The sequence below is a fragment of the Protopterus annectens genome, chromosome 16.part0, assembly GCF_019279795.1.
Source record: "Protopterus annectens isolate FY-2018-M chromosome 16.part0, PAN1.0, whole genome shotgun sequence".
Taxonomy (NCBI): domain Eukaryota; kingdom Metazoa; phylum Chordata; order Ceratodontiformes; family Protopteridae; genus Protopterus; species Protopterus annectens.
In genome coordinates, this window is record NC_056750.1 from 653,960,952 (window position 1) to 653,987,168 (window position 26,217).

Genomic DNA, 26,217 nt, shown 5'->3' on the forward strand with positions numbered 1-26,217 from the left:
AAGTTCTACCCTTATTTCCATGATCAACACCTATTGTCCCTGTCCAAGAGGGACATGGGTGGAACCCCCAGGGTGAATTTATGGTTATCCATCCAATCGTCCAGATTGTGTTTGAAGAGGGCCAATGAGGTGCTTTGACATGAAGTGGGAGTCTGTTCCATAAGTGTGGTAACCTCTGAGAGATAAATCTGTCCCTCCAGCAGGTTCTGTTGATGTCACATACTGGTTAAGGTCTTTAGAGCGAGTAACCTATGTGCCATTTGACTTGTGGATATGCATCATTTCCAGTAAAGCAGCATAAGAGATTGCCTTGTATGCAAGGCAGAGATCACCTCTGAGTAGTTCGTATGAAACAGAATAAAGTGACACTGATTTCAGATGATCCACATAGGACAGATGCTTAAAACCTTGAATTTTCCTTGTGAGGAACTTTTGTGGTCTCTGCAGTTGCTTCAAGTGCTTGGATAGGTACATACCAAAAGGGGCTTTGTACTCAATTACTGGCTTGATGAGGGAAGATTACAGTGAGGTTATAACTTCTTTTTCTCTGTAGGCAATGCCGTTACGTATGAGATGAGCAATATAGAATGCCCTTCTTACCACTGTGGAGACATGGTGATCAAAGGTATGATTACTGTCAACCTGTGTGCCCAGGTCTCTCACCACTAAGTGTGTACTTAAAGTGTTACTGTTGTTGGGGTAGTTAGCAGGAACAATGCTCTTACCGAAGGGATGATAATGCATTTTATTTGCATTAAGTTTAAGGCCATGACTTTGGCACCAGTCATTTGTTTGTGTAAGTCTTCTTGTAGGATGTTGACATAATTCTGAGACTCTATGACCGCTTCCAGTTTGCAGTCATCAGAAAACTTTATCAGCAATAGACCTTTAGTTTTTGGTTGTACTTCAGAGAAGTAGATTCTAAATAGTAGAGGTCCCAGGACTGATTCCTGTTGTAGGAGGTGGATTCCCCTATTTTGACTATATGGGTTCTATCAGTGAGCCCATTAGTGACACATCTAATGATGTAAGGGTTGATACGTAGCTGGGTGAGTTTGTCAATGATGCCTGAGTGGGGGATAGCATCAAATGCTTTGGCTAAGTCTATGTAGGCTGTATGCATAGATTTTCCCTCATGCAGAGTTTTGGTCACTATCTCGAAGATGTCCACCAGGTTTAACAGGCATGATCTCCCTTTGACAAATCCAAACTAAGTAGGGTCAAGTGTTTGGAGATCACTTATATCTTTGCTGATAAGGTCCATGATGATTTGCTTCATGGCCTTGCAAATAAAGCTAGTCAGGCTAGTAGGTCTGTAGTTTCCGGGGTCAGTGGAAGCCCCACTTTTGTGCAAGGGAATAACGGTGACCATTTTCCATTGAGCTGGGATGAAGCTGATGCTTAGTCTGTGATTGAAAAGAGTACCCAATAGTGTTGCTAATTCTTGTTGGACACAGCCTGGGACATTGTCAGGTCCCATAGATGCTGGGTTTTTGGCCTTAGAGAGGGTGTTTATGACCTGCTCTTTTGTTATACAAAGTAGGGAACAGGTGGTAGGGATATCACAGGGTACATGTGGTGGGGACAGAGGACTTAAGTTTTCACAGAACCTGTCAGCCAACAGGTTAGCTATGTCCACAGGCTCTATATATATATGTGGTATCATTAACTACCAGTTTGGCACAAATCTGGGCCTTTCCTCTTAAGTTATAGATGTAACTAAAGGATGTCTTATGGTTGTCCTTATTTGAGGAGGCTAATTTGGATTTGTAGTTTGCTTTGGAGGACTTCACAAGAAGTCTTATTTGCTTGTTTAAGCCGAGGAGGGAGTATTTCCAGTTTAGGCTCACTCCCTCTTACTCTTAGACAGCAATTTCTTCCTTTTATTGAAAAGCCTGTTAATGGCAGTTTTCCACCATGCAGGTTTGCTCTTCCTTGAAGAGCTTGTTTTGGTCCTGTCAGGTATGGTTGAGTCAGTGCAGTGATACAGGTGTTTGTAAAAAACACTGGTGTAGAACTCAGCATAGCTGCCAGTTCCATCCAAGGGGAGGTGCAGTGAAGCTATATAATCTCGTAAGAGGTTGTAATCTGCTTTGGAGAAGTTTTTTAGTTTTGTTGCTGTTGGGGAGTCAGGTGTGATAGTTGCTTTGATTGAGACTGATTTGTGGTCAGATCTCACCAGGGAAGACGTCACAGTGGGGGTGCTATATTGGTCTCCCATATTGATAAGCACCAGATCCAGGATGTTGGCACCCCTTGTGGGGGTGTCAACCAGCTGTTCCAGGACACTGGAGTTAACAAAGTCGGGAACCTTTGGGCAAGTGAGTTTGAGCATGAGTAATTAATTTACCCAGTCAGTGGATGGGTAGTTAAAGTCACCCAAAACCATGGTGTTCAGATGTATCTTAATAGACTCAAGTAGATACAAATAGGCAGAGTGGGTATCCTGATTCATGGTGGGGGTCATGTAGCTGACAGTGACTTGAATAGGTGTCCCACCAACAGTTAACTGCGCCTAAAGTATCTCCAGGGAATCACACTGTTTAACCAATATTTATCTTTAATGAATATTGATACACCACCCCCTTTAGTTTTCATGCCTTCAGTTTGTGGTCTGAATGTTTGGAAGGAGGTGTAACCCAGTATGGCTGGGGTGTTCTGCACAACCTTGAACCAAGTCTCCTTGACTGCACAAATGTCTGCATCTTCCAAGGTGTGGAATGATTCCAGTGAGTGCTGTTTCATGTTAAGACTGCTAACGTTTAGCAGTATAACCATGAGGTTGTTTTTAGCTAGAGTTTTTACATCATGAATTTTGTCCTTGAGACAGTGCTTAAAAAGGCACTATGGGGGTGGCAAGAACCATAGTAAGTAGCTGAAATCCCAGGGGTGACAGATGAAGACCATCTCTGGCAAAGCACTGAAGTCTGTCGATCATGTCATTCTCAGCTGATAGATACTGGATCCCCTTAGAATGACATCAGAAACTAAGCCAATTATTGAAGTCAATTATTTTCTGTTTGTATTGAATTGTATTGAATATTGTATTTATATTATTATACTTTGTTAATCTGTATTTTATATTGTTAGATTGTTTTTTTGTTTTAACATTGGAGCTTTTCTCCCCGGGTCTCCACTGAAAATGGACTCTCCATGGCCCAGTGGACTTTCCCGGTAAACAAATGTCAAAAAATAAAATAAATAAATATTGAGGCATCATCCCAAGTAAAGATAAAGTGCTGCTTAAGGCTAGGGACATACCTGCCCGAGACGCATAGACCAAGAGTTCAGTCATGTCTCTCTTCATATAGTCCAGAGAGGTACATCTCAAGGCATTCACCCACCATCCATTCACTTGCATCATCATCCCAAGTAAAGCTAAAGTGCTGCTTAAGGCTATGGACATACCTGCCCGAGACACATAGTCCAACAGTTCAGTTATGTCTCTCTTCATCTAGTCCAGAGAGGTACATCTCAAGTCATTCACACCATTATGGATTGTGATAGAGTCATAACAGTGCCTGTTGTTGAGACACTTAAGTGCATGTGTGATATGGCGTATCCTGGCACCTGACAGACAGCTGACTGAGACCTTTTCCTTATCCAGCCTGGTGAGAGGGACATCTGTGTGTCTCACGATGGAATCACCTATGACTAATATGTTTGGTTTTGTGTTTTGCCTTAAGGGCTTGACAGGTGAGACACTAGTGCGTGAGCTATTATGTGTATTGTGTTCTGCAGAAGAAGTGTTATGTGTAGCATGGTGGTGTTTGTGTTTGGGAGGTCTCTGGTGTTTAGGTGTTTTTCTAGTGAGGACCTCTGCATATGTAGGTATATGTGATATGGGTTTGGGTGGAGTAGGAGGTGAGAACCCGCTCATTGTCATATGTACTGACTGGTGTGTGAGAGAGCATGGATTCAAGGTTCTTAATATAGTTTCATCTCTCACATGTTGAGTTTGTGTGGACTAGGAGTAAAGGGTTGTCGGTGAACATGAGGCAGTTGCTACATTGCCTCATGATGCCCACGTCGACCAAGCTGTCAGGAAAAACTGTGGGAAATTATCCATCCATAGTGTTAATTAAATTTATGTGGGCAGGAAAAGAGGTCACACTTAGGAATGGCTAGTGGATGAGAGGGTTGTTGGTGCCGCTGAGGCTAGGCTTAGTGTTCTATCTGACGGTAGAACAGGGCTGCAAATATACTTTGGAGGACCACAAGCAAAGTGCTAAAGGAAAGTTTAACAAGCAAAACGTTTGCATCTATAACCACCAACTTTAACCACTGCTATGCTGCAGAGCACGATGGTGCATTACATGCAAACAAGTGCAAACATGCGGCTTAAACAAAACAAGAAATAACCCTTTTAACTCAAACTAGCCAATATGGATGCTCTCTCTGAGCTGTAGTCCAATCACTCTCGATTAGATGGGACCCAGACAGCACTATCCTCCCACAAGGGTGGAGATGGGCCTTCACCACAAAGATAGCTTGAATTTGATGCTCAGAAGTTACAAAACAGACCCAGAAGTAGCAAACCTGGAACTGGTCTATACTTCAGCCGAAATAGTACAGTATACACTAAAATGTGGCAAAAAAAGCAGTTCAGACAATTCAGACAGTAGAATGCAAGTACAGATTAAAAGTGCAATATAAAAGCAAAAACAGGCATTATGTTATAAACAGTATAACTAGTCAAGCATATATTTAATTGTTGAATTGTAGCCATCAAAAGTATGACAAGATGAGCATCTCTGTTTTCAGAACCATGTTTGCACACACTGAAATTTTTGCTTCTTGTAAAGCCTGCATTTGTTGTCAGTGTTCATTGTGGAGGTTCTGTAACATATTCTTAGTTTTAAACTTGCTACTTCAGCTACACTTTGGTCAGATAGAAGGACTGGCCAGTACCTGTATGTAATATTTCCAATTGTTACTGCAGTGCAGTTGTAGTCTGTTGCAAATGTTATCATTTTTTAGGAATTTTATTCTCTGACAGACATTTTTAAAATGAGACTGTCATGTAATTCAGAAACATAATGGTTTTCAAGCAAAATATCCTTAAAACATTCTGCATGTACAAAAAGTCATTAAATGCGTTGCAGTTGCACCTATATCTGAGAGGGTAAGAATGTGGAGTGCTTGCTAATAGTGTTTAACATGTGCCCCATCTGCATGAAGATATTGTGGCTGTGAGTGAGGTTTAGCAAGGTTAATTATGAGTACTAATATTTCACTTTTCACATGCTGTTACTTTGATGTTAATATTGAAAAACTGTATTTCAGTAGAACATACTGTGTAAGTACATTGAAGTCAAGGTCATTTGAATTCAACGGATCAACAAAAGTGGAAGATATACCTTTTATCCTTCCTGATGCAAAAGTAACCGTCTGATTTGAAGTAACCAATGTGCTATACAATCCAGAAATGAGTTAAAGCCACCCTCTAACACAAATAGCTTTTCAAGGTATAAACAATTAAATTGGTGTAAATGGGTGGGGGCATACAAGCCCCCAGCTTAGTCTGGAAAAGTAGCAAGTGAAATTCAAAGAAATTCTTATTTAGGATAAATTCAAATAAGTCCATCAAAAATCAGCAATGGTATTAGGGGTAATAATTACTACATGTATCCCAAGTGTCTGCAGTACTAATATATAGTAACTCTATACCCAAAAATCATTTATATTAGTCTTACAAAACAGTATGAAACAAGTTTTATTCTCACATATATACTCCATTCTTTCTTTTAATGAAGGCTTCAGAAAAAAAAAATCTTTATTTCCCAAAGTTATCAGTCAGTATACCAACACTAGAAACTAATGGTTAATTGATTGGGTATATTCAAACTTTTCTGGACCTTTGATGAAATATGAAAAGTTGTTGTGTCTGGGTTAATTACTCCTTATATTCAAAATCTTTAGTTGAAATAACATATTTTCTTTTCCCCACCAAGTAATACTGTTAATTCACAATGAAAAATAACTATGTCATGGGAGCCATTTACAATATATGCCCTGGTCTAGCAAACAAATATCATCTCTTTATGGTGTTCCTGGCGTAAAGCAACTGTTGCATTTCTTTTACCTGTTTTTTAAAAATTGCATCTTACGAGTTTCTCCTTGGTTAATAGCAGAGTTTTTATCACTACTTCTTTTACCTGTGTGATGATTTAAGTGCTTTCACTGGAGCAGAAAGCATTTGGTCGACAAGAGGTACATGAACTGCTTTATATTTAAATTGCATGTCATTTAGAGTTGGCCTGCACTTTGACGCAAGACCTTTATTTTTACTTCATGTAGTTTAGCTTGAATTCCATTTGAGACGACCCCCCCCCCCAGACCTACTCCACTTCCACCTACACACGTGACTGTTGGAACATAAATCTGTATTGCAATATATATACTCATTTATCACACTTTGTTAAGGTAGGAGCCTAGTGATGTTCAACTCAAATTTATTCAAGTGCCTGGAGCTAGACATTGTAGAAATGACAAAACAGTAGTAACACACAATCAAAATAAGTCAACAACAAAATATGAAAGACACAAAATATTAAAGCCACAATGTTTGGGGGTTCTCTCAGGTATGTTAATAACAGTTAAAATGATAAAAATCCAGATGTATTAGTGCTGAAGCAGTGAATGCCATACAAACGTTTGCAGACTTTCCATATGTGAAAGAATCCAGTCAAACTTATCTGCAAGTCAAATGTACAGGTTTAGTTAGTGAAAACCTACAAATAGATTAGATAACAAATATTGTAAGGAGCATGTTTGCATTCAGTCACTGTGCTGTAAATAATGATAGAATCTTTAGTTTCTAAGGACTACACCCTTTTTAGTCAGTTATTAGCTGCAAATATTGCTTATCCCTGCTTTTCATCTTCTGAGTAGGGTAGTTTGATACTGACCAGGCAGTAGAGAAGGCCCATAAGGTGCCCCTTCCAGCCTCATTTGATTGATTCACCATCACAGATAGTTATTACTTGCTGTCTTAGGTGCTTTCGAAGTTGCTGGCTGGCATGTCTTTTACTTCTCACCACTGACATCTACACAAAAAGCAGATTTCTCTTCCTTTTGTCTATTTACTTTCTGTGCACTTTTCAGGAACTCATCTGTCTGTCTGTGTTGGCATAGCTTTGTTGCCTGACAAAATCACTACCTTTTACTTTGCTAGGTCAGATTCATACACGAATGGTATAGCTTTCCATTTTGTTTATACAAATGTCTTAATTTGCACCCCTTTATCTTTGAATGGAAGGACCTGTGCACTTGATTAGCAGTTCAGGGATTTCCAAATATTGAGGAAATCAGCCATTCTGGTATTATAGCATGCTCATTTGTCCGTGTTGTTGTTGTTGTCAGTAAGGCACAGGATTTTGGCTGAAAAGAAGCTAAGTTTTGTTCCACCTTTGTCAGATAGCCATCCAGGCTTACAACTGTATCCTCCATTTCACTGACTTTCCCTGTCATTATCAGTAAGCCATCTTAAACCTGCATTGAGAAGATCTGTACCCAAAGATCCTTATTTACAACAGCCATATTTTTGGTATAGAAACATTAGTGCAAGTCACAATTCCAATGGTATTTCTGTCCTTACACTTGAGATGGATATGGGGGGTAGATAGATCACTTTGGCCACTAGGCCCAACTTCAGTAAAGGATGAGTTCTTCAAGAAAAAAAAAAAACTTGAGCCCTACTTTTATTGTCCTCTCTTGTTTTGCAACATTATTCAAAATGCTTTAAATGTAACTAGACTGGTGGTTTTATGCCCTGTGTAGCAAAAAAAGAAAAAAAACACAGAGCTTGCAGACTACTTATTATATCAAGAGCCCAAGCTGCTGTCCGTCCCTGGCCCCCAGCATCTTTAACTGCCTACCTAGCTCTCTAATCTCAATATTCCTGCCTTTGGACACTTGACTCCTCTTGCTTGAAGACTAAGGACCCTCTCCTAACGGCTGCTTCATCACAGTGTCTCCTACCCTTGTTCCCTAACAGTAATAAGGGAAGCAAGAAAGTATGTTATTTTCCTACATTTTCAGAAATGTATAGAGCAGTACTAATTACTTGTAGGTGGTTTAAAGGTCGCTTCTAAGCCAGGACTGCCTGCAGCCATACCTTGTAGTTTGTATTTTTCTCCACAACATTTTTTTGAAATAGATTCCATAAATAGCCTCTCCCGCCTTCCCTTGACCTGACTTCCCCCACTTTTAATTTACCTCTGTAATTACTGACTTTGTCCAGTAGGTGGCACCGTTACCCAGCTCTACCGATCCCACTACCTTATAGCATATTCCTCACAGAATTCCTTGTCCAGTACTTTGCTTCTCTTCAGTTCACTAAGTTGTATTAATACTTTAGCACCTTTCTCCTACCATCCCTCCTACCACTCTGCCTACCTCTCTTTGTACCTACATTACTTACCTTCCTTCAAAGCACTTTCTTTCTGATTGTTCCTCATATGGCTCTTCCTTCTCTTGTCTCTACCTCTATCTCTTAGTACTCCTGCCCCCTAACCCACTAGCCTCTGTGGACTAGTTTCCCTTTCTGACATCCCTCTACTGTCTAATTTTTTATGCTTACTTACTTCCCTCTACCATCCAGTACTGTCTCTCTTTCTCCTTAAGGTGTACAATCTCAATCTACTGTGAGACAACCCTTCTCCTTGAGTCCATTTCTATCTCTCTTTCTCCTGCAGGTATACAGCCTCAGTTTACCTTGTAATAACCCTTCCCCCTTTATAGCTGCTTTAGCCCCTCCTGACTCTACCTACTTCCAGGTCTATGCCCCCCCCCCCACCTCACATCCTCTCTTATCCCTTAAAAACCTGCAGCCCTTTGTGGCACTTTCCTTATTATATCAAGAGCCCAAGCTGCTGTCCGTCCCTGGCCCCCAGCATCTTTAAATGCTGTAAGTACAACTGCATATATTGTACCTTTTTCTTGTTTAGTAATGCAATTGTAATTGCTTGGATGTTAGTCTTTCTTTTTTTAACTGTTGCATTGGGATTTGCGACTGTGTTTTTTCACATACTTGCCATTATGCTACATGGTTTTTCACACGAGTTATCTTTTTCTTGTTTAGTAATGCAATTGTTATTGCTTGGATGTTAGTCTTTCTTTTTTTAACTGTTGCATTGGGATTTGCGACCCGCTGCTGTAGCGTTGTCGCCTCACAGCAAGATGTTGTCCCATTCGATTCTCAGCTAGAGCGTTTTCTGTGTGGAGGCATACGTGAATGGGCGTGTCTTCGTTGAAGGTTGTGCATCAGGGCTGGTAACTCGGCACATAAAAAATCCACTACCAAACATTAGCAGACCGGAGTTCCACTGTGGCGACCGCTAACCGGGATAAGCCGAAAGACACAACAACATTGGGATTTGCGACTGTGTTTTCACGTACTTGCCATTATGCTACATGTTTTTTAACACAAGTTATATCCAGTCGATTGCTTGCTTTCTCTAATACCCACATGGAGACAATACCTGCTGAACACCACTTGCCGCTAGATGCTAGCGTTTCAGTAGGTCTCCTTCGTAGGACCGTCATTCTAATTTATTTATTTTCTGCCTGAACTTTGTTTAGTTTTTATCCTTAGGTTTATTCCTACTATTTCAGAGCGTGACATTAGGTTCCCTTATAGTGAAACTATCTAGTTCGCCTTATAAGCTGACCATATTACTATGCTATCAGTAAGTTTCCCACGCAGGTAAACTTGACTAATGTTAGCTGAGCAACATGGCTACTTTTCAAGATAATTAACGATTAATATCATAAACTTGGTTTAGCCTATAGTAATGCCTCTACAGGCCTTACATAACTTTTCATAAAGGGGAATTGTTATACCTACATTGTGCATAGTATTCATTGTGTATCACTGTATGTAAGGTAAGTCCTATGCGTACATTGTGTATAGTATGTAAGACATACTTACCTGATGGCATAGCCTTAAATGTAACTACGTTTCCCTCGTGGAAGCGATATTGGCCACTGCCTTAACATTTTCTGTTACTCGCAATTAGCGCTGATACACCACTTTCAGTAGTAGAACCTTATTCTCCATAATTGAAAAGTCTGCTGATACAGCACTTTATTAGCAAGCCTACAACCATAACCATTACAAAGTTTAAACTTATTTATCTATAGTAGTTAAGGGATCATATAGCATATCTGTATACCCAATGTCTCCGTATGCTTGATAGACTTAACATATATTGTCTACTATCTTGATTGACTAACTGCATTCATTACTGATAGAATATAACTGCCTTAAGAGACCTTTTGTAGTAGGTTTTTTTAATTTCTGCTTGTCTCTTACTGATAGTTTTTTATTTTTACAAATGTCTGAAGCTTTTTACCTTCCCACCTGCTAAGATTTGCAAAGATTATTAACCTATATTGTGGTTTACAGTCATAGTATTGTTAGGAAATGTGCAATTATCTGCTTGGCAGATGTTGCTTACTATTGTTGTACTAAAGTCATTTTTTTCTCCTTTACCTATTTATTTCTCCTTTGATTCCATACCAACAAGTACCTAGCTCTCTAATCTCAATATTCCTGCCTTTGGACACTTGACTCCTCTTGCCTGAAGACTAAGGACCGTCTCCTACTGGCTGCTTCATCACAGTGTCTCCTACCCTTGTTCCCTAATAGTAATAAGGGAAGCAAGAAAGCATGTTATTTTCCTAATTTTCAGAAATGTATAGAGCAGTACTAATTACTTGTAGGTGGTTTAAAGGTCACTTCTAAGCCAGGACTGCCTGCAGCCATACCTTGTAGTTTGTATTTTTCCCCACAACATTTTTTGAAATAGATTCCATAAATAGCCTCTCCCGCCTTCCCTTGACCTGACTTCCCCCACTTTTAATTTACCTCTGTAATTACTGACTTTGTCCAATAGGTGGCACCCTTACCCAGCTCTACCGATCCCTCTACCTTATAGCATATTCCTCACATAATTCCTTGTCCAGTACTTTGCTTCTCTTCAGTTCAGTAAGTTTTATTAATACTTTAGCACCTTTCTCCTACCATCCCTCCCACCACTCTGCCTACCTCTCTTTGTACCTACATTACTTACCTTCCTTCGAAGCACTTTTTCTCTGATTGTTCCTCATATGCCTCTTCCTTCTCTTGTCTCTACCCGCTCCGTTCGCCCTGCGGGCTCGCTCCGCTCCTCTACGCTACCCCCAAATTCCACCCACCCCCAGTAGCCCTAAACTTATACTTCTAAAACCACACCGTCCTACACACACAACAAATCAGATGGTCCCACCATCCTAGATAATTGAGCCACACTTACTCTTCACTTAACCATTCTCTAACCCTAATTAATTACAATCTTAACTCAAACTTATACCTCTCTTCCTGTCCTAGGCTTTTGCTAACTACCTAATATTTCCTTACCAATTCTACCATCATGTCTACCAAAACTACCTCAACCCTATCTAAATTACTACTCTGTGCCACACTCATATCTGTACTAAGCTCAGCATATCTGATAACCTCCTATGAACACCCAAATATTTCTCAATTTAACCATCCAAGATAACAAACAGTCTTACACACTTTCACATTCACCCATAATAATATAACTATTACATCCACACCTAGCTACATACTAGCTAAATACCACAGACTCACCCACATTAAATACAATAATCTAACAACAAAGAAATTCCGTTACCAAATTAGTAACATACATTATCTTTTGCTTTCACTAAAAAGCATTGCTTACAGGATGGAGACATACATCCTAATCCTGGCTCACCTAATGTCCTATCCACTGGACATCTCACCAACAATCCCTCTATTCCTCTCATCCCCAACAAACACCCCAACTCTCTCCTCATAGCACATCTCAATATCCAAAGTGTGAATAACAAAGTTCCCCATCTCCATGCTCTCCTTGATGTACACTCTTTTGATATTTTATGTTTGACAGAGACTTTGCTAAGACCTAAAACACATGATAATGAAATTATCCCACCAGGTTATAACATACTTAGACTTGACCATATAAAAAGAAAGGGAGGGGGAGTAGCAATTCTTTTTAAGAATGGACTACAAGTCACCTCTATACCCTATAAACCACCAAAGGACAACCATGCTGAAGTCCTTATTTCCAAATTACAGCTTAACTCTAGTAAATTCTTATATATCTTCTGTATCTATCTACCTTCTGGAAACAATATCAGTACACTAGAGGATATTCTTAGCTGGGTCTCAACATCCTTCCCACAAGAAACTATAATCCTAGGAGACTTTAATATAAACTGGAAGAACATCAATACTGAACATCCTACCTCTCATATTAACCTTCAAGGCTTCTCTCAGACCATTACCTCCCCAACAAGAATAAACAAACCAAACAAAAAAGAGAGCACTTTGGATTGGATCCTTATTAATAACTACCACCAAACTTATAAAGTTGGTATCCTCCCTGACGATGTAAGTGACCACTCCTTGACCTATATAATCAGGCAAAAGTTTGATACCTCTCACCTAACTTCATATAGGACTATACGGACCAACAAGCAATTTAACCAACACCTTTTCCAGAGTGAACTCAGTGCCTGTGATTGGTCTCAATTAAAAAACCTCCCACTTGAACAGGCTGTCCAATACTTTAACTCTAAGTTCTTAGAAATCCTAGACCAGCATGCAACTAAACGTACTATCAGAACTAGGTCCAGACCTGCCCCCTGGCTTATGAATGAAACCAAGAAAAAAATCCTCCTCAGAAATAAAGCCTGGTCTAGGTGGTGAAATACCAAAATTACATCAGATCAACAAATCTTTAGATATATGAGAAACATGACAAAAAAAGCAATTCTCTCAGACAAAAAAAAAAACGTTTACTGTAAAATGCAGCAAACAAACCAAAACAATCCTCAAAGATTCTGGGCAAGTATCAATAGACTCCTTTATCCAGGTCACTCCAGAACACCAACCCCAACAGGTGCAACACATGAGACTCCTATCCAAACTGCCAATGCTTTCAATTCCTTCTTCACAGAGGCTATCCAATCACTAGCCAGTCAACTAGCTCCTGATAGATCCAGTCTTCTTAACTCTTCTCCCAGCTCTCTTCCTACCTTCCGATTTCTACCCACCTCAACTAATTTTATCTATAAACTCATTCTAAAACTTAAGCCTTGTACTCCTTCTGCTGACCAGATCCCAGCTGAATACCTGCAAAAAATAGCTAAAGAAGCAGCTTACCCAATATCCATCCTGATTAATAGAACTACTAACGAGGGAAGCATCCCTGACATTTGGAAAATCTCACATATTATCCCCCTACACAAAGGTGGCAACTCAAATGATTACTCTAACTATCGACCTATAACCCTACTATCCCCCTTAGCAAAAATAATGGAAAAATGTATTCACCATCAGCTTCTAAACCATTTAATTCAACTTAACATACTAGCTGAAAGCCAACATGGCTTTAGGCCATTCCACAGTACTACTACGGCCCTCTTATCTTTTACTGATACCATAAACAAAAACCGCAATAACAATGTTCTCCCTTCGACACTATTTATTGATCTCTCAAAAGCATTTGATATGGTAAACCACTCTTTACTTATAAATATTCTGAAATCACTCTCTCTCTTGATACTCTGGCTGTACAGTGGTTTACTTCCTACCTCAGCAATAGGCAACAGACTGTGCTCTGGGAGAATAAACTATCATCCCACCTGCCAGTCTCACTGGGTGTCCCTCACGGCTCCATTCTAGGCCCTCTCTTATTCTTTATATTTATCAATGAACTCTACCTAGCTGTTCCTCAAGCAACCTGCATACAGTATGCAGATGATTCAACTTTAATCTGTGCAGCTGAATCTTCATCTGAGCTACAATCCCTAACTCAGAAAATATTTAACGTAGTAGAGACTTGGTTCTTAAAACATTGCCTCCTCTTGAATCCCAAAAAAACAAAGCTCCTTCTCTTTATTCCTACCCGTAAATCCATGCCTTTAGATTTCTCTGTTATTTCTAACAATGGCATCCTCATATCCCCTGATTCTACCACCAAACTCCTAAGAATTACAATAGACAATTACCTCATCTTCGCTACCCATATTAATAACACTATAAAAACAGTCAACAGAAAAATGGGCTCCCTATACAGGATCAAATACTTTCTCACTCCAACAGCCAGAACTACTATTGCCCACTCTCATCTAATCTCAACACTTCTCTATGCCTCACCAATTTACACCAACCTATCCAAGGAGAATCTTCTCAAACTAACTGCATCTTACAATAACATTGCCAGATTTGCTACTGGTAATCCCTTTAGAACGCATCACTGTCAGAATCTAAAACAACTAGGGTGGCTTGAACTGCAAAATCAGCTTCATTTTAACCAACTTACCATTGCTCATAAGATCCTCAACCAGCCTAACAACACTCCTATACTCTCAAACCTCATTACTCCGTATAACAATCTTAATACCTTATGCTCTGCTAATAAACTTCTATGTAGTATTAGTAAGTCTAACAACATGGCAGGTAACTCTCTTTTCTCAAACACAACTGGGAAATACTGGAACCTTCTACCTAGTGATCTTACTTCACTTCCTTCCCTACCCCACTTCAAACAAAAACTCAAAATATACCTTAGAACACACTGGTTATGCCCTTGCACCAACCCTGACTAATCCACTACCTCTGTGACTAAATTTCTCCTAACTCCACTCTGACTTTTAATTCAATGCTCTTTACTGCAAACTTTGCAAGAATTGTAAACCCGCATACAGTTATGATCTACCTCACATGGATATCTTGTTCAATATGTTGTAAATACTCGTATGCAACCATTCTCAGCAATTGTAAACCTGAAAAAAGTTCAGTCTACCTCATGTGAATATCTTGTTCTATACTGTTGTAAATATTGTTGTGCAATGTACTGTAAAATATTTTGTATCATCTGCTGTGTTAACTTGATTGTAACCTTATATACACTGTTTTGAATTTGTAACCTTATACATATTGGTATAATGGATCAGTCTTGGAGCTTTTCTCCCCGGGCCTCTACTGAAAATGGACATATATCCAATTGGACTAGTCCTGTCAACAAATGTAAAATAAAAAATAAAATAAATACTCAAATAGCCATTCCACTGCATGCTCAGAAATACAGTAACAGATTCTGTAAGCAGTCCAAATCAGTAAAGAAGGAGAATAGAAGTGCACTGAAACTAAGATCCTGTACTTGTTTGTGACAATAACTGAAGTTCCTGTATTTCTCTTCACTAATACTGGAGCTAAAGTTCCTAGTGAGCACCTTAATGCTGGTGTTTAACTTTATTGCTTTACTGCATATGAAGATTCTGTCAAAGAATGTAAGCTACGTTATATTTGTAAAAATGCTCCATGTCTGAAATAGGCATATTTTTGCACATCATTTCACAGAGTAAGGCTCTTAGTTATATTTTCTGTATTTGCTCTTGACAAAAGGTTTTTTTTTTTGCATTTTTTCCTCCCACTTTTTCATCATTTTTACCAGCTTGTGCCCATCTGTACTGACTTTACCAGACACTCTGTGCCCCCTGGACTTAATCTGGTAATTGCTGGGGCTGGTCATAGATCGAGGGCAATGGGGCTCGGTATGTCTGAGCTTCTGTTGGGGGGGTCTTACTTGGCCTATCCTGCTTTTTCCCTCCATTTCTTTTTGGCAATGTGGCATTGTCCCTGGATGGGCATGCAATGTGGGCTTGTGGAGTACTACCCTTCCTCTGCAACAGCTCAGCCAGGCCTACCACTACCTGCTCTTCTGGTCACATCTCACCAGGTGTTGTCATCAAGAGATGCTCTTTCACCACCCTCCCTCCTGGGATGGGCACACCCTGCAGTACTGCGAACTGCCAGAGATGCTAATTGAACCTGGGTTACCTGAGTCATTGTCAGAGCTTTGTCCCTCTTTGCCAACAGGGCAGTACTACACTTGGGAAAAGTGTTAGTAATTCTTGCCATAGCTCTGAAAGTATTCTAAAAATACCAGAAAGAGGCACTGAGGTGTGTGTGTGTGTGTGTGTGTGTGTGTGTGTGTGTGTGTGTGTGTGTGTGTGTGTGTGTGTGTGTGTGTGTGTGTGTGTGTGTGTGTGTGTGTGTGTGTGTGTGTGTGTGTGTGTGTGTGTGTGTGTGTGTGTGTGTATATACGTTCAATACCTGCTCAACATCAGATTTCTGCAAATGCAGTCTTACACCATCAGTTTCATTTTCCACTAAAAGAAATGACTTATAACAGTTTATTAATTGTAATTAGCTGTTGCTGAATGACTTTAATATAGTCTTTACAGTTCTTAGATGTTTAATTGTAGCAGATGTATCTTTCTGCATCAACATTTAGAAGTGTGTTAAAATGATTCCTTTGACTATCTGAACTGTTTCTACACATGATGCATTCTATACACAAAGTGTATGTATAAGTAAGACAAGCCAGCAGGAAAAACTGTATAAAGTAAAGTTAGTACTGCAGGGAATCTAGCAGTGAAAGAAGCTAGGAGACTTTTTTATTATAGAATATTATATATTGTATCAAAAATAGTTGTCCTACATTTGGATGAGTGTAAACTGGATAAATTCAAATTTCTATTTCCAGATATGCAACTTGCTGATTGCTGTTTTCTAAAAGGAATCGTTGCTGGAATTGTCCCTATTTGGGTGATTTCAGTTTTGGGGTTTTCTTTTTTCCTCTGCAGTTGTGCAGTCATGGAGCTAGTATGCCACTCTAAAAAACTGATGTTTCACTTTTTTCTTAGTAAGTAGTTGCACACACAGAGGCTGTTTCTCTTGCATGCGTAGTGAGCATACTTTTCAACTTTTTAGTGTGAAAAATCTGGACAAAGCCTAAAATAATGCAGGGAGAAAAAGATCCAAAAATGGGAAAATGTTTTAAATATTACTCTTAAAAGCTTAGAAAGCTGCTAGAGTAACATGTTTTATGCTAACATGCACGGTTGAGAGATATGATAGTGAGATGATGACTTCGTGTTTTCGACCATATGTGGTTAATGTTTCACTGGTCGACTTTGGGTGGTTTTGCTGTTATGTGGTACAACCATATATATAGATATAGGTACATGGATATTTACTTTTTATGCCTTTTTAGTCTTGCTGTTCTGATGATTGCAATTTCAATCCATGGGACTTCAGCAGGATTCGTATCCAACATCCTGAAAGAAAGGGGTGCTGGCTATAGTACCTAAAAAGGACAAAGATCCATCAGATCCAGCTTCATACAGGCCCATTTCAATCCTAAACCATGGTTATAAAGTGTTTATGTCTGTAATAGCTAAAAGAATGGCAAAGTTGATGCTAAAATTGATAGACATGGATCAATGTAGTTATGGGGAGGGGAGGCAAACGTTTGAAAACATTAACAGAACACTGATGATCCAGAGGAAAGCTGTGTGTAAGAAAATACCACTGATGTTGGTGGGTCTTGATGCAGAGTAACCTGGGATTTTGTGAGCAGGGCAATGGAAGCATTTGCATTCCCTGATGAAATTATAAGGTTGGTTAAGAGGATATATGAGGGACTGGAGACAAAAATTAAAGTGGGTGGGTTCCTCTCTGATAATTTCTGTTTGAGCACAGGAACCAAGCTGGTGTATCCCCTTTAACCCTTTATTATTTGCAGTATACATAGAACTACTGGCAAAGAAAATAAGAGAGACAGAAATTCAAGGATATAATTAGTATGGTAGTCAAGAAAAGCTGGCTCTGTTTGCAGATGATATTATTTTATATCTGATAAACCAAAAAGGGACATTTCAGTATTGTGGAACATTTTGAGGCAGTTTCAAGTCTTTCGTGATACAAAATTAATGAAGCTAAAACATAGGCAATAGCTGTAAATTATGTATCCACACATGAATTCATTCAGCAATAGCCTTATTTATGGGGACATGATAAAATGAAATATTTAGGAGCATGGATTAAAAATGATTCTGGTGTACCAGATAAGGATATGTGGGAAGAGACTAAACAAAAGATAATATAAAAACTGAGAAAATGGAAGCTTTGTTATATGGACATGGATAGTAAGATACAAGCAGTCAAAATGTTTTTAGTCCCTTTAGTTTTATACACAGGTCAGGCATATTCTTATCAACCAGAGAAGTTGTGAATAGTAATTAATAAAGAGCTGAAGGATTTTATCTGAGGAGATGATGGCAAGAGTCAAGTGGGATAAGCTGATTCTTTCAACTGAACAGAGTAGTTTGGGATTACTCAATTTGAAAGAAAGGGTATTTCAGAGCTGCACAGTTAAGGCTCTTATACATAGCAAAAGCAGAAACCTATAATTCAAAGTGGAAGGGGATGATGATAAACAGGGAAGGGATGCTCAAGAAACAAGGGGAGAAACTGGGATTTTGGATGCAGACCCTTAAGGAAAATAACAATAACCATGCAGAATGTTATATTCATAAAGTAACAGAAAGTATTTTAAGAACAAAGCCAAGACGGGAATGGAGAAAGGAAATTCTTCTGATAGGAATGACTTCAATTAGGCAGGAGGGGGCTGGAATATATTGGAGAAAACTGGTAAATGAACCGAGGTATTGGGAGCAAATAATTTGTGAGGGAAAGGTAATAGATTGGGTAGAGGCCAAGAATTTATCTGAACTGCAAGATGAGATTGCCCTCCCTATCAAGAATTGATATCAGAGTAGAGGAAAAGAGAAAGAAATAGGGGGATCCTAAGCAAAAGACCGTCACTGGTAAAGTTTTTAATAGAATCTATAACCGAATCTGCTATTAAAAAAGGAATAATTAGTAGAGCATACAAAATATTGCATGGTAACTGTAAGAAACAATCAGAGGTGGTAGTAAAGGATTGGAAAGAGTGATTGGATAAGCAATTCACTAAGAAACAATGGGAGGATATGTATATGTCTCCTAGATATGCAACACAGTATATAAGATTTAGAATTTTTGCTTGCAAATGTTTACATAAGTATTTTTATACCCCAAATAGACTCCAAATAATTTTTCCTCACGTAGACAGCAAATGTTGGAAGATTGACGGGGAAGAAAAAGGAAACTGGGAACATATTTTCTGGGAGTGTAATAAGTTGGCAGACTTTAAAGATTCCTTGCAGACTGCTCTGTCAGAGATACTGGGTTAGCAAATAGGTGTAACTAAGGAAATGATTTTTTGAGGTATGATACAGAATTGGAATTGCCTAGACATAGTATGGCCTTGCTGAGTCTAATTATGGTGGCTGCCAAAAAAGCATTTACTAGAAAATGGGAATCAAAGTCTAGACCAACTTTATTAGAGGAAGCGAATATAGTAACAGAGATAAAACAACTGGAATTGGGATCTTTGGAAAAGGGTAGGAGCAAATTACATAGGAAAAAATGGGAATTGTGGGAACAATACATGCAGAGGAGGAACAAGGTTTACAAGAAGGCAGGATTTGAATGAACTATATAAAGTTTTACTGACAATGACTGGATAGATTATAAGTGATGTATAATGTTTGCAATTACAATTATGTCAATATGGTTTGTTTTCATTTATATAAATGTATGATTGCCTGTGTTACATCATAATTTAATAAGTAGGTTTCTTGTTTTAAAAAAAACGTAGAATCAGTCCATGGACCATAATCACCTTGCCAATACCCACCTTGATAAGAACCTCCTGCCTCTAGGAGGTTAAACAATTTAGGCTAAGGATGAATTTATGATCAAAATTTTCCTTAAGGAAAGCTAGAGTATCACTCTGTTTTGATATGTAATGGAAAATTATTCCAGAGATGGGGAAAGAATTGAGTAATAAATCTATCCCTTCAAGTGTGGCTTATGTATTTGTTGGAGATTGAAGTCAGTCAGAGTGTTTGTTTTTGAGAGTTGTAGGATATCAAGCGTGGTTGGGTCTTTAACATTATGGAGTGCTGAACATTAACCACTGTGCAGAAGTCTATAAATGAGGGAGTATGGGAAATGTGCCTCAGTCATGTCTTGATAACTTGGTAACTAAGGGATTTTAGTCTGGTGATTTCTTTAATTGGGAAGCTCTGCAGTCTTTCTACTTGTATGATATGTTTGGATAGATACATACCAGAAGGGGAATACATTTCAATAAGTAGTCTGATTAGAGCAGAGTAAGGAGAAATGATAATTTCTTTTAACCTAGTTGAGATACTTTTAGCATTAGTTGGGCCATATGGAAGGTTTTCTTGACTTCTGTTTCTATGTTGATGTCTGCAAAAAATGTACACTGCAAATTGGTGAAATCTCACCTATGAAACTTACTTTTTCAGTACTTTACAAAGGGGACAATAGTATCCAATTGGACACGTACTAAGTCCTGCAGACAACTGAGGGCAGATATACAAGTGCAGCTGTGTGCCCATAAAAACTCTCAATGTGTGCCAAGCTATTGTTGTAGCAGTGAGCCAAGTAGGTGGTCACTGTTTCACATAACTTTTAATTGTTGCTGCACTTTTACTGACTTTGTGCCCCTCGTGTATTGATACTGTATGTATATAATCATAATTCTGCTGCTTTAACTCATTGCTCATCATAGGGTTCTAGTATAAATCCTCCCTACAAATTCAATTTACTAGCACTCATTAGTACTTCCTGTTTCATCAGACATGAAATAAAATGAAGTTAAAAGAAGGAAAACCCAAACAAACAGATAAGACTGGTTAAACACACAAGATGATTTGTTTCAGAGGCAAAATGTAATCAATCAACACAGCAGTTTAAAACACTTTAATAAAACAAATGATAGAAACAAAGGTTTAAAAAAAAATATATATATATATATATATATATATATATACACACACACATACAGACAAGATTAGTGCTTTCATGCTGTCTCCAGGTCATTCATCAGATCTAAACAGAACACTCAGACATTGCTTAAATATATTATTTCAGATTTACCGCTTCAAACCACATGATTTCAATAGCGGTTTTAGAGGAACATACTCATTAAGCCCTTTATCCTTATCACCCTGTAACTCCAGTATCCTTTTAGTTTCAACACACTCTGTTTTTGTTTTAACATCACCAAATCTGATACCTACTTAAATAATTCCAATACAGAGAATCTACAGTTATGATTACAGTCACCAGTTAAAACATGTTTTTAAGCAATGCCTGAGTATTCTGTTTTAGATCTGAAGAAGCTCCTGGAAGTGTGTGAAAGTGCTAATCTTTTATATATATATATATTTTTTTTTTTCTTTTTAATATATATTTTTTTTATTTTTTATCTTTGTTTCTATCATTTGTTTTATTAAAGTGTTTTAAGCTGCTGTTTCGATTGATTACATTTTGCCTCTGAAATAAAATGGAGTCACAGTTCACTTCACTGTCTTTTGCCAGCCTGATAGCATTGGGAACATTAAGGCAATACAAACACTGTGTCATGCTCACTGACAGTGATTTGATTTGGTTCTATATCAGTTCAGTGAAACAGCTCATCATCGAATACAACAACCTCGAACTTCTAACCACGAAATCTAAAAACATCGAAAGCTCAGAACAGCAAATTTTTTCCCTGGGAAAAAATTCACTGTTCCGAGAAACACGCACAAAATACAAGCACACCAAAAAAAACAGCAATCCACACACATACACTTAAAATCCTACATCTAACCCTACACTAAACTGTACATACAGTACTATCTATCCACTATCCTTAACCCAAACCTTAACCCTAAGGTCCGTCACTATTGCACACTCACCTCACCCGCGCCCTAACCCTAACTCACATACCCCGCCCTAACCCTTAAGTCTGTCACTATCACACAATCACTTCACCCACACCCTAACCCTAACTCACATACCCCGCCCTAACCCTAAAGTCTATCACTATTGCACACTCACCTCACCCACGCCCTAACCCTAACGTCCGCAGAATTGCACACTTACCTGAACCCAACCCATAACTTTCCACCACAGTGCTGAAAATAGCAAAGCCACAGAAAAAGACAACCAAATTCTTTCCCTAGGAAAAAATGTGGTTATCTGCAGCTTCACTATTTTCAGCGGTCACTGTTTTCAGGTCGATATTAGACTATTCAAAGTGTTAACTCTTCGATGATCTAATATAGACCCATTTGATTTTCCCTATAAACAATTTCATGTGTGAGAGGTGCAGGTAGCTACTAACCCTGGAGACCAGCTTGTTTTCAATATCTGCAGACTATAATCAGTATGTTATCATTTCCAGCATCTACCTTACACAATGATGTCCACTGTGTCCTAGACAAACAAATAAGCCTCTTATGCAGAGCTACTTAAAAAGCCCCTGCCTAAATCTCAAATGCCTCCTAGATGAAGGTTTGTTATACTGACACTTGGCATCACACTAACAGGCAAGCAGCATGCAGACACTGCAGAAAACATAATTTCAAAAGTGGGTCATTTAGCTGGCAGGCCAAAGACCTTAAGGCAGCAAGGCTGAAACAATACATCTGGTAACATCTTTGTCATAGGTGACTTTATAGTTAGATACACAGATGCACCACACACCTGGCTGAACAAGGACAGAGTGACAGCTGCCTGTCAGGTGTCAGGATCCACAGTGTCACTAGGGCCCTCAATTCCCTTCCATCTACATACACATGTGATATGGTCATTGAATGAATTTAGACATTTGCCTTTGAATCATATCAAGAGGGACATGATGGACCTCTCCGAATATGAATCTGAAATTGGTGTGAAACTAATATTGAGCGGTATCCTACCATCACCAAGAATGATCCACAGTATAAACAAAAGACAGATGACTTCAATTATTGCTTTAGTTATTGATGACATTCAGAACAAAAGGAGATTATAAACAATCTTGGCTACTTTGCTAGGTACTTCTGTCATTAAGGCTTGTGTGTATTGGCCAGGACTTTTCCTCCCCCACTGTGACTTTTTAGGTAAGGTCATTATCATCAAATTTCCTGTATAACCAATCAAAATCAAAACCATATAAGGGAGCACTGGTCAATGTTACAGGTGTAAACAAGAAGTTGCACTCTTTACAGGCATTCCTAACTCTTGAAAATATAGCTGTCTGCATACTTGTTCAAACATGGTTTCAGGACACTGACAGACCATCACAGTGCAGGGTTTTAGTGCCTACCTATCTTTCATACCCAATGAGGAAAATGACAGTGGTACTGGAGAAGGCTTGTTTGTATTCCTAAGACTCCATGTCACCTCCAGACTCAAGTCAGGACAACACTGAACTCTTACATATCCTTTTCATGGTAAACAGAACTCCCTACCATTTCATAGTCAACTGCTATAATCCCTCCATGTCACCTGCAGACCTTGACGTATATGTAAAAGTCCTGACATCCTTCGCTGTTGGGCCTAACACTGTTTTCCTGGGAGACTTGAACTGTCTCTCCATTAGCTAGGAAACCTACACTATTTCTAACAGTTATGCACAAAGATTCCTGGACTTCATTAATGCCATCTTCCAAGAAAAAACTGGTTCAAGTCTCAACTAGGGGTTCAGTAATATTGGACCTGGTTTTCACCAATATAGCCACCCTATGCTCAACACCTACAGTTACCACATCACTGATCAAATGTGACCACCATTCAGTAACACCCTTTATGAGGGGAAAACCTGATGTACCAAAAAGCATTCTGTCTTTAGAAACCACTCTAAGACAAACCTAATCCAGCTAACTAATAACTTAATGAAATGTAAGCACCCTCCTTGATGATCCTATCTTGTACTCTATACCTCATTTGTGGATAATTTATGTGACCACTTCAGAGAATGCATCTAGGCATCTGTCCTCATAAGACGTAAATGCAGTGCCAAATTCAGGAATAGACCTCTGTGGTGGAATCCCAGTATGAAAAAACTACAATTAGAGGAAGAAACTCATAGCCCATAAAAGCAGACTTAATACCCTAGCATCTAGATATGAAATCAAATAGATCAACAAAGAATTTAGACATGGAATCAAATCCTCCAAAAGTAAAATAGGAATTGAGAATTGCTACCTCTGCTAAGTACAACCACAAAGTCTTCTTTGGCTATTTCTGAAACCTTAGAGGTAATACCCAGCAATGGTCAGAGTTAATATAAAACAACAAGACCTACTCATCTCCTTGAGGATATAACCAACAAATTAGCAAACAAATTCAGCTCTAAATTTACTCACATTTGTCCTCTCAGTTTTCCTTATCTTATTAGCACACCCACACTAACCCCTGAATACTCTCTGCAAGGCCAAAACACTAGCTCCTGATACTGTGTCAGACTGTTTTCTTGTCAGCACCAAGCACTGTCTGGCAGACACTACTTAGTCTGTCCATCCTCTACCTCTCCAGGGGATTCTTGCCAGAGGAATAGAGAACTGAAGAACTGTGGTAGTCATCCCACTCCACAAGGGGATCCACTCCTAATCCTAGAAACTTCTGGTCTATAAGCCTCGACAGCCTTATCTGCAAGATAATGGAATGCATCATTATGGAACTTATTACAAGGGCATAGGTAATCTAGAAGCCGTGCAGATCCTACCTCCTGAAAAAGTTGGGCTACTTTGAGCAAGTCACTGATGCATTAGACTGAAGTAAATTAGTTCAAACTGCTTACCTGGACCTGGCTAAGGCCTCTATAGCATCCCACTTTCTGGCATTATTGATGTGCTACGCATACTAAATGTAAGCCTCTCAGTTACATGCTGGTTAGCAAATTGGCTAATTGACAGATCCCAATGTATTAGTGTGGGATGTACACTTTTTTCAAAATGAGTAGTTACCAGAGGTGTCCCAGATGGATCGGTTCTATGTCCACTTCACTTTGATATTTACTACTTTGATGTCAAAGTTGTCAGCAGTTGCCTGGGGCTGACCAAGTTTGCAGATGACTGCAAATTGGAGCCGTTATTAACACCCCACTGACTAACAGATTCTTCAGTAGGAACTATCATGCACCAATAAGTGGTGCTTGGACCATAGACTAAAAGTAAATCCCAAGAAATGCAGAATTATGTCCTTTAGCAAAACTGGGAGACATACAGCTAGCACGTATGTGACACCCCTTTGAAACCTGGCTCAGCTATCAAGGACTATCTTGTATCCACTATTATTATGAAATATTTTTATCTAGTCAGAGTAATCACCAAGGGTATTTCTTCCTGATTTAAGGAAGTTATTATCCATATCTAGTCCTCAACCATCAGACCCATAGTAAAGTATGATGGCCCCTTTGCTATACAGATATCTAAGCATATGACCCAGCTTGAGAGACTGTGGCATTTTGTCACTAGGTTAATCAAGGTTATGTCTTCCTTGAGCTACCCAGACAGCATTAAAGTGCTCTCTCTCTCTCTCTCTCTCTCTCTCTCTCTCTCTCTCTTCTGTTTCCTACATACTGTTGAGAGGTAACCTCTGTCTGTTCTGTGGAGCCTCAAAGGATCTAAGCCTATATGACCTGTATATCTGCAAAACTTATAACACCCTAAACACCCAAATGAGAGATCTGAACTTCCACTGAAAGTGAAATATGACTTGAGCTATATCCCAGAGAATCTCTGTTTTATTGAATAGATGTCCTTTAGGTATAAAGCAAAGGAGCTCCCTGACCCTGTTCATGTGTAACCTGGATGAATGGATGGGCAATTTCAAATACACCTAGGGTCTTGCCCTCAAGCTGTCCTTGAAAGGCATTGAAACCAGACATACATTATTCATGTCTTAGTGGGTACCTATCATTTGGGATATTGTGGCTAGGCTAATAATGGTCCTCTGGATTAATAGCTTAGTATTAACCTGCAAACCTATAATAATTAAGTAGCATAAGAGAAAAATAATTGCATTGTTCTGCCATGTGTACTGTTAGTGTGAGTAGTTTTACTTCTGACGTAAAAAAAAAAAAGCAATAGTATTTGTCATTGCAGTTAATTATACTCTACTGGAACACTGTTTCACTCATAGGTTGTTTAGAAATTATAACAATATTGTCCAAAAGAAAAAGTTTGTAATGTTGCATTGTTAATAGACTAACACAAACCTTTCTCTTTGGAAAACATTGTTTCATTCTACATCTACTTTAACTAAGCTGTATGTACTTTTTTCACTCATGGGTAGGATTGTGAAAAACTGGATCAAGGTTAACAAACATATTGGGTTAATCAGCTGAAGCAGTACTTAATTTCAAAAGCATGGAAGGATTACCTTTAGCCCTTCATTTATTTTTTTTCACTTTTTGA

General features: G+C 38.8%; 1 protein-coding gene across 1 annotated transcript in view; it reads left to right on the top strand.

Annotated features, from left to right (window-relative positions):
* LOC122790635 (AP-1 complex subunit gamma-1-like) overlaps positions 1–26,217 on the top strand; it is a 700,858-nt gene that overhangs the window by 562,091 nt on the left and 112,550 nt on the right. The gene's annotated exons all lie outside the window — the stretch shown is intronic.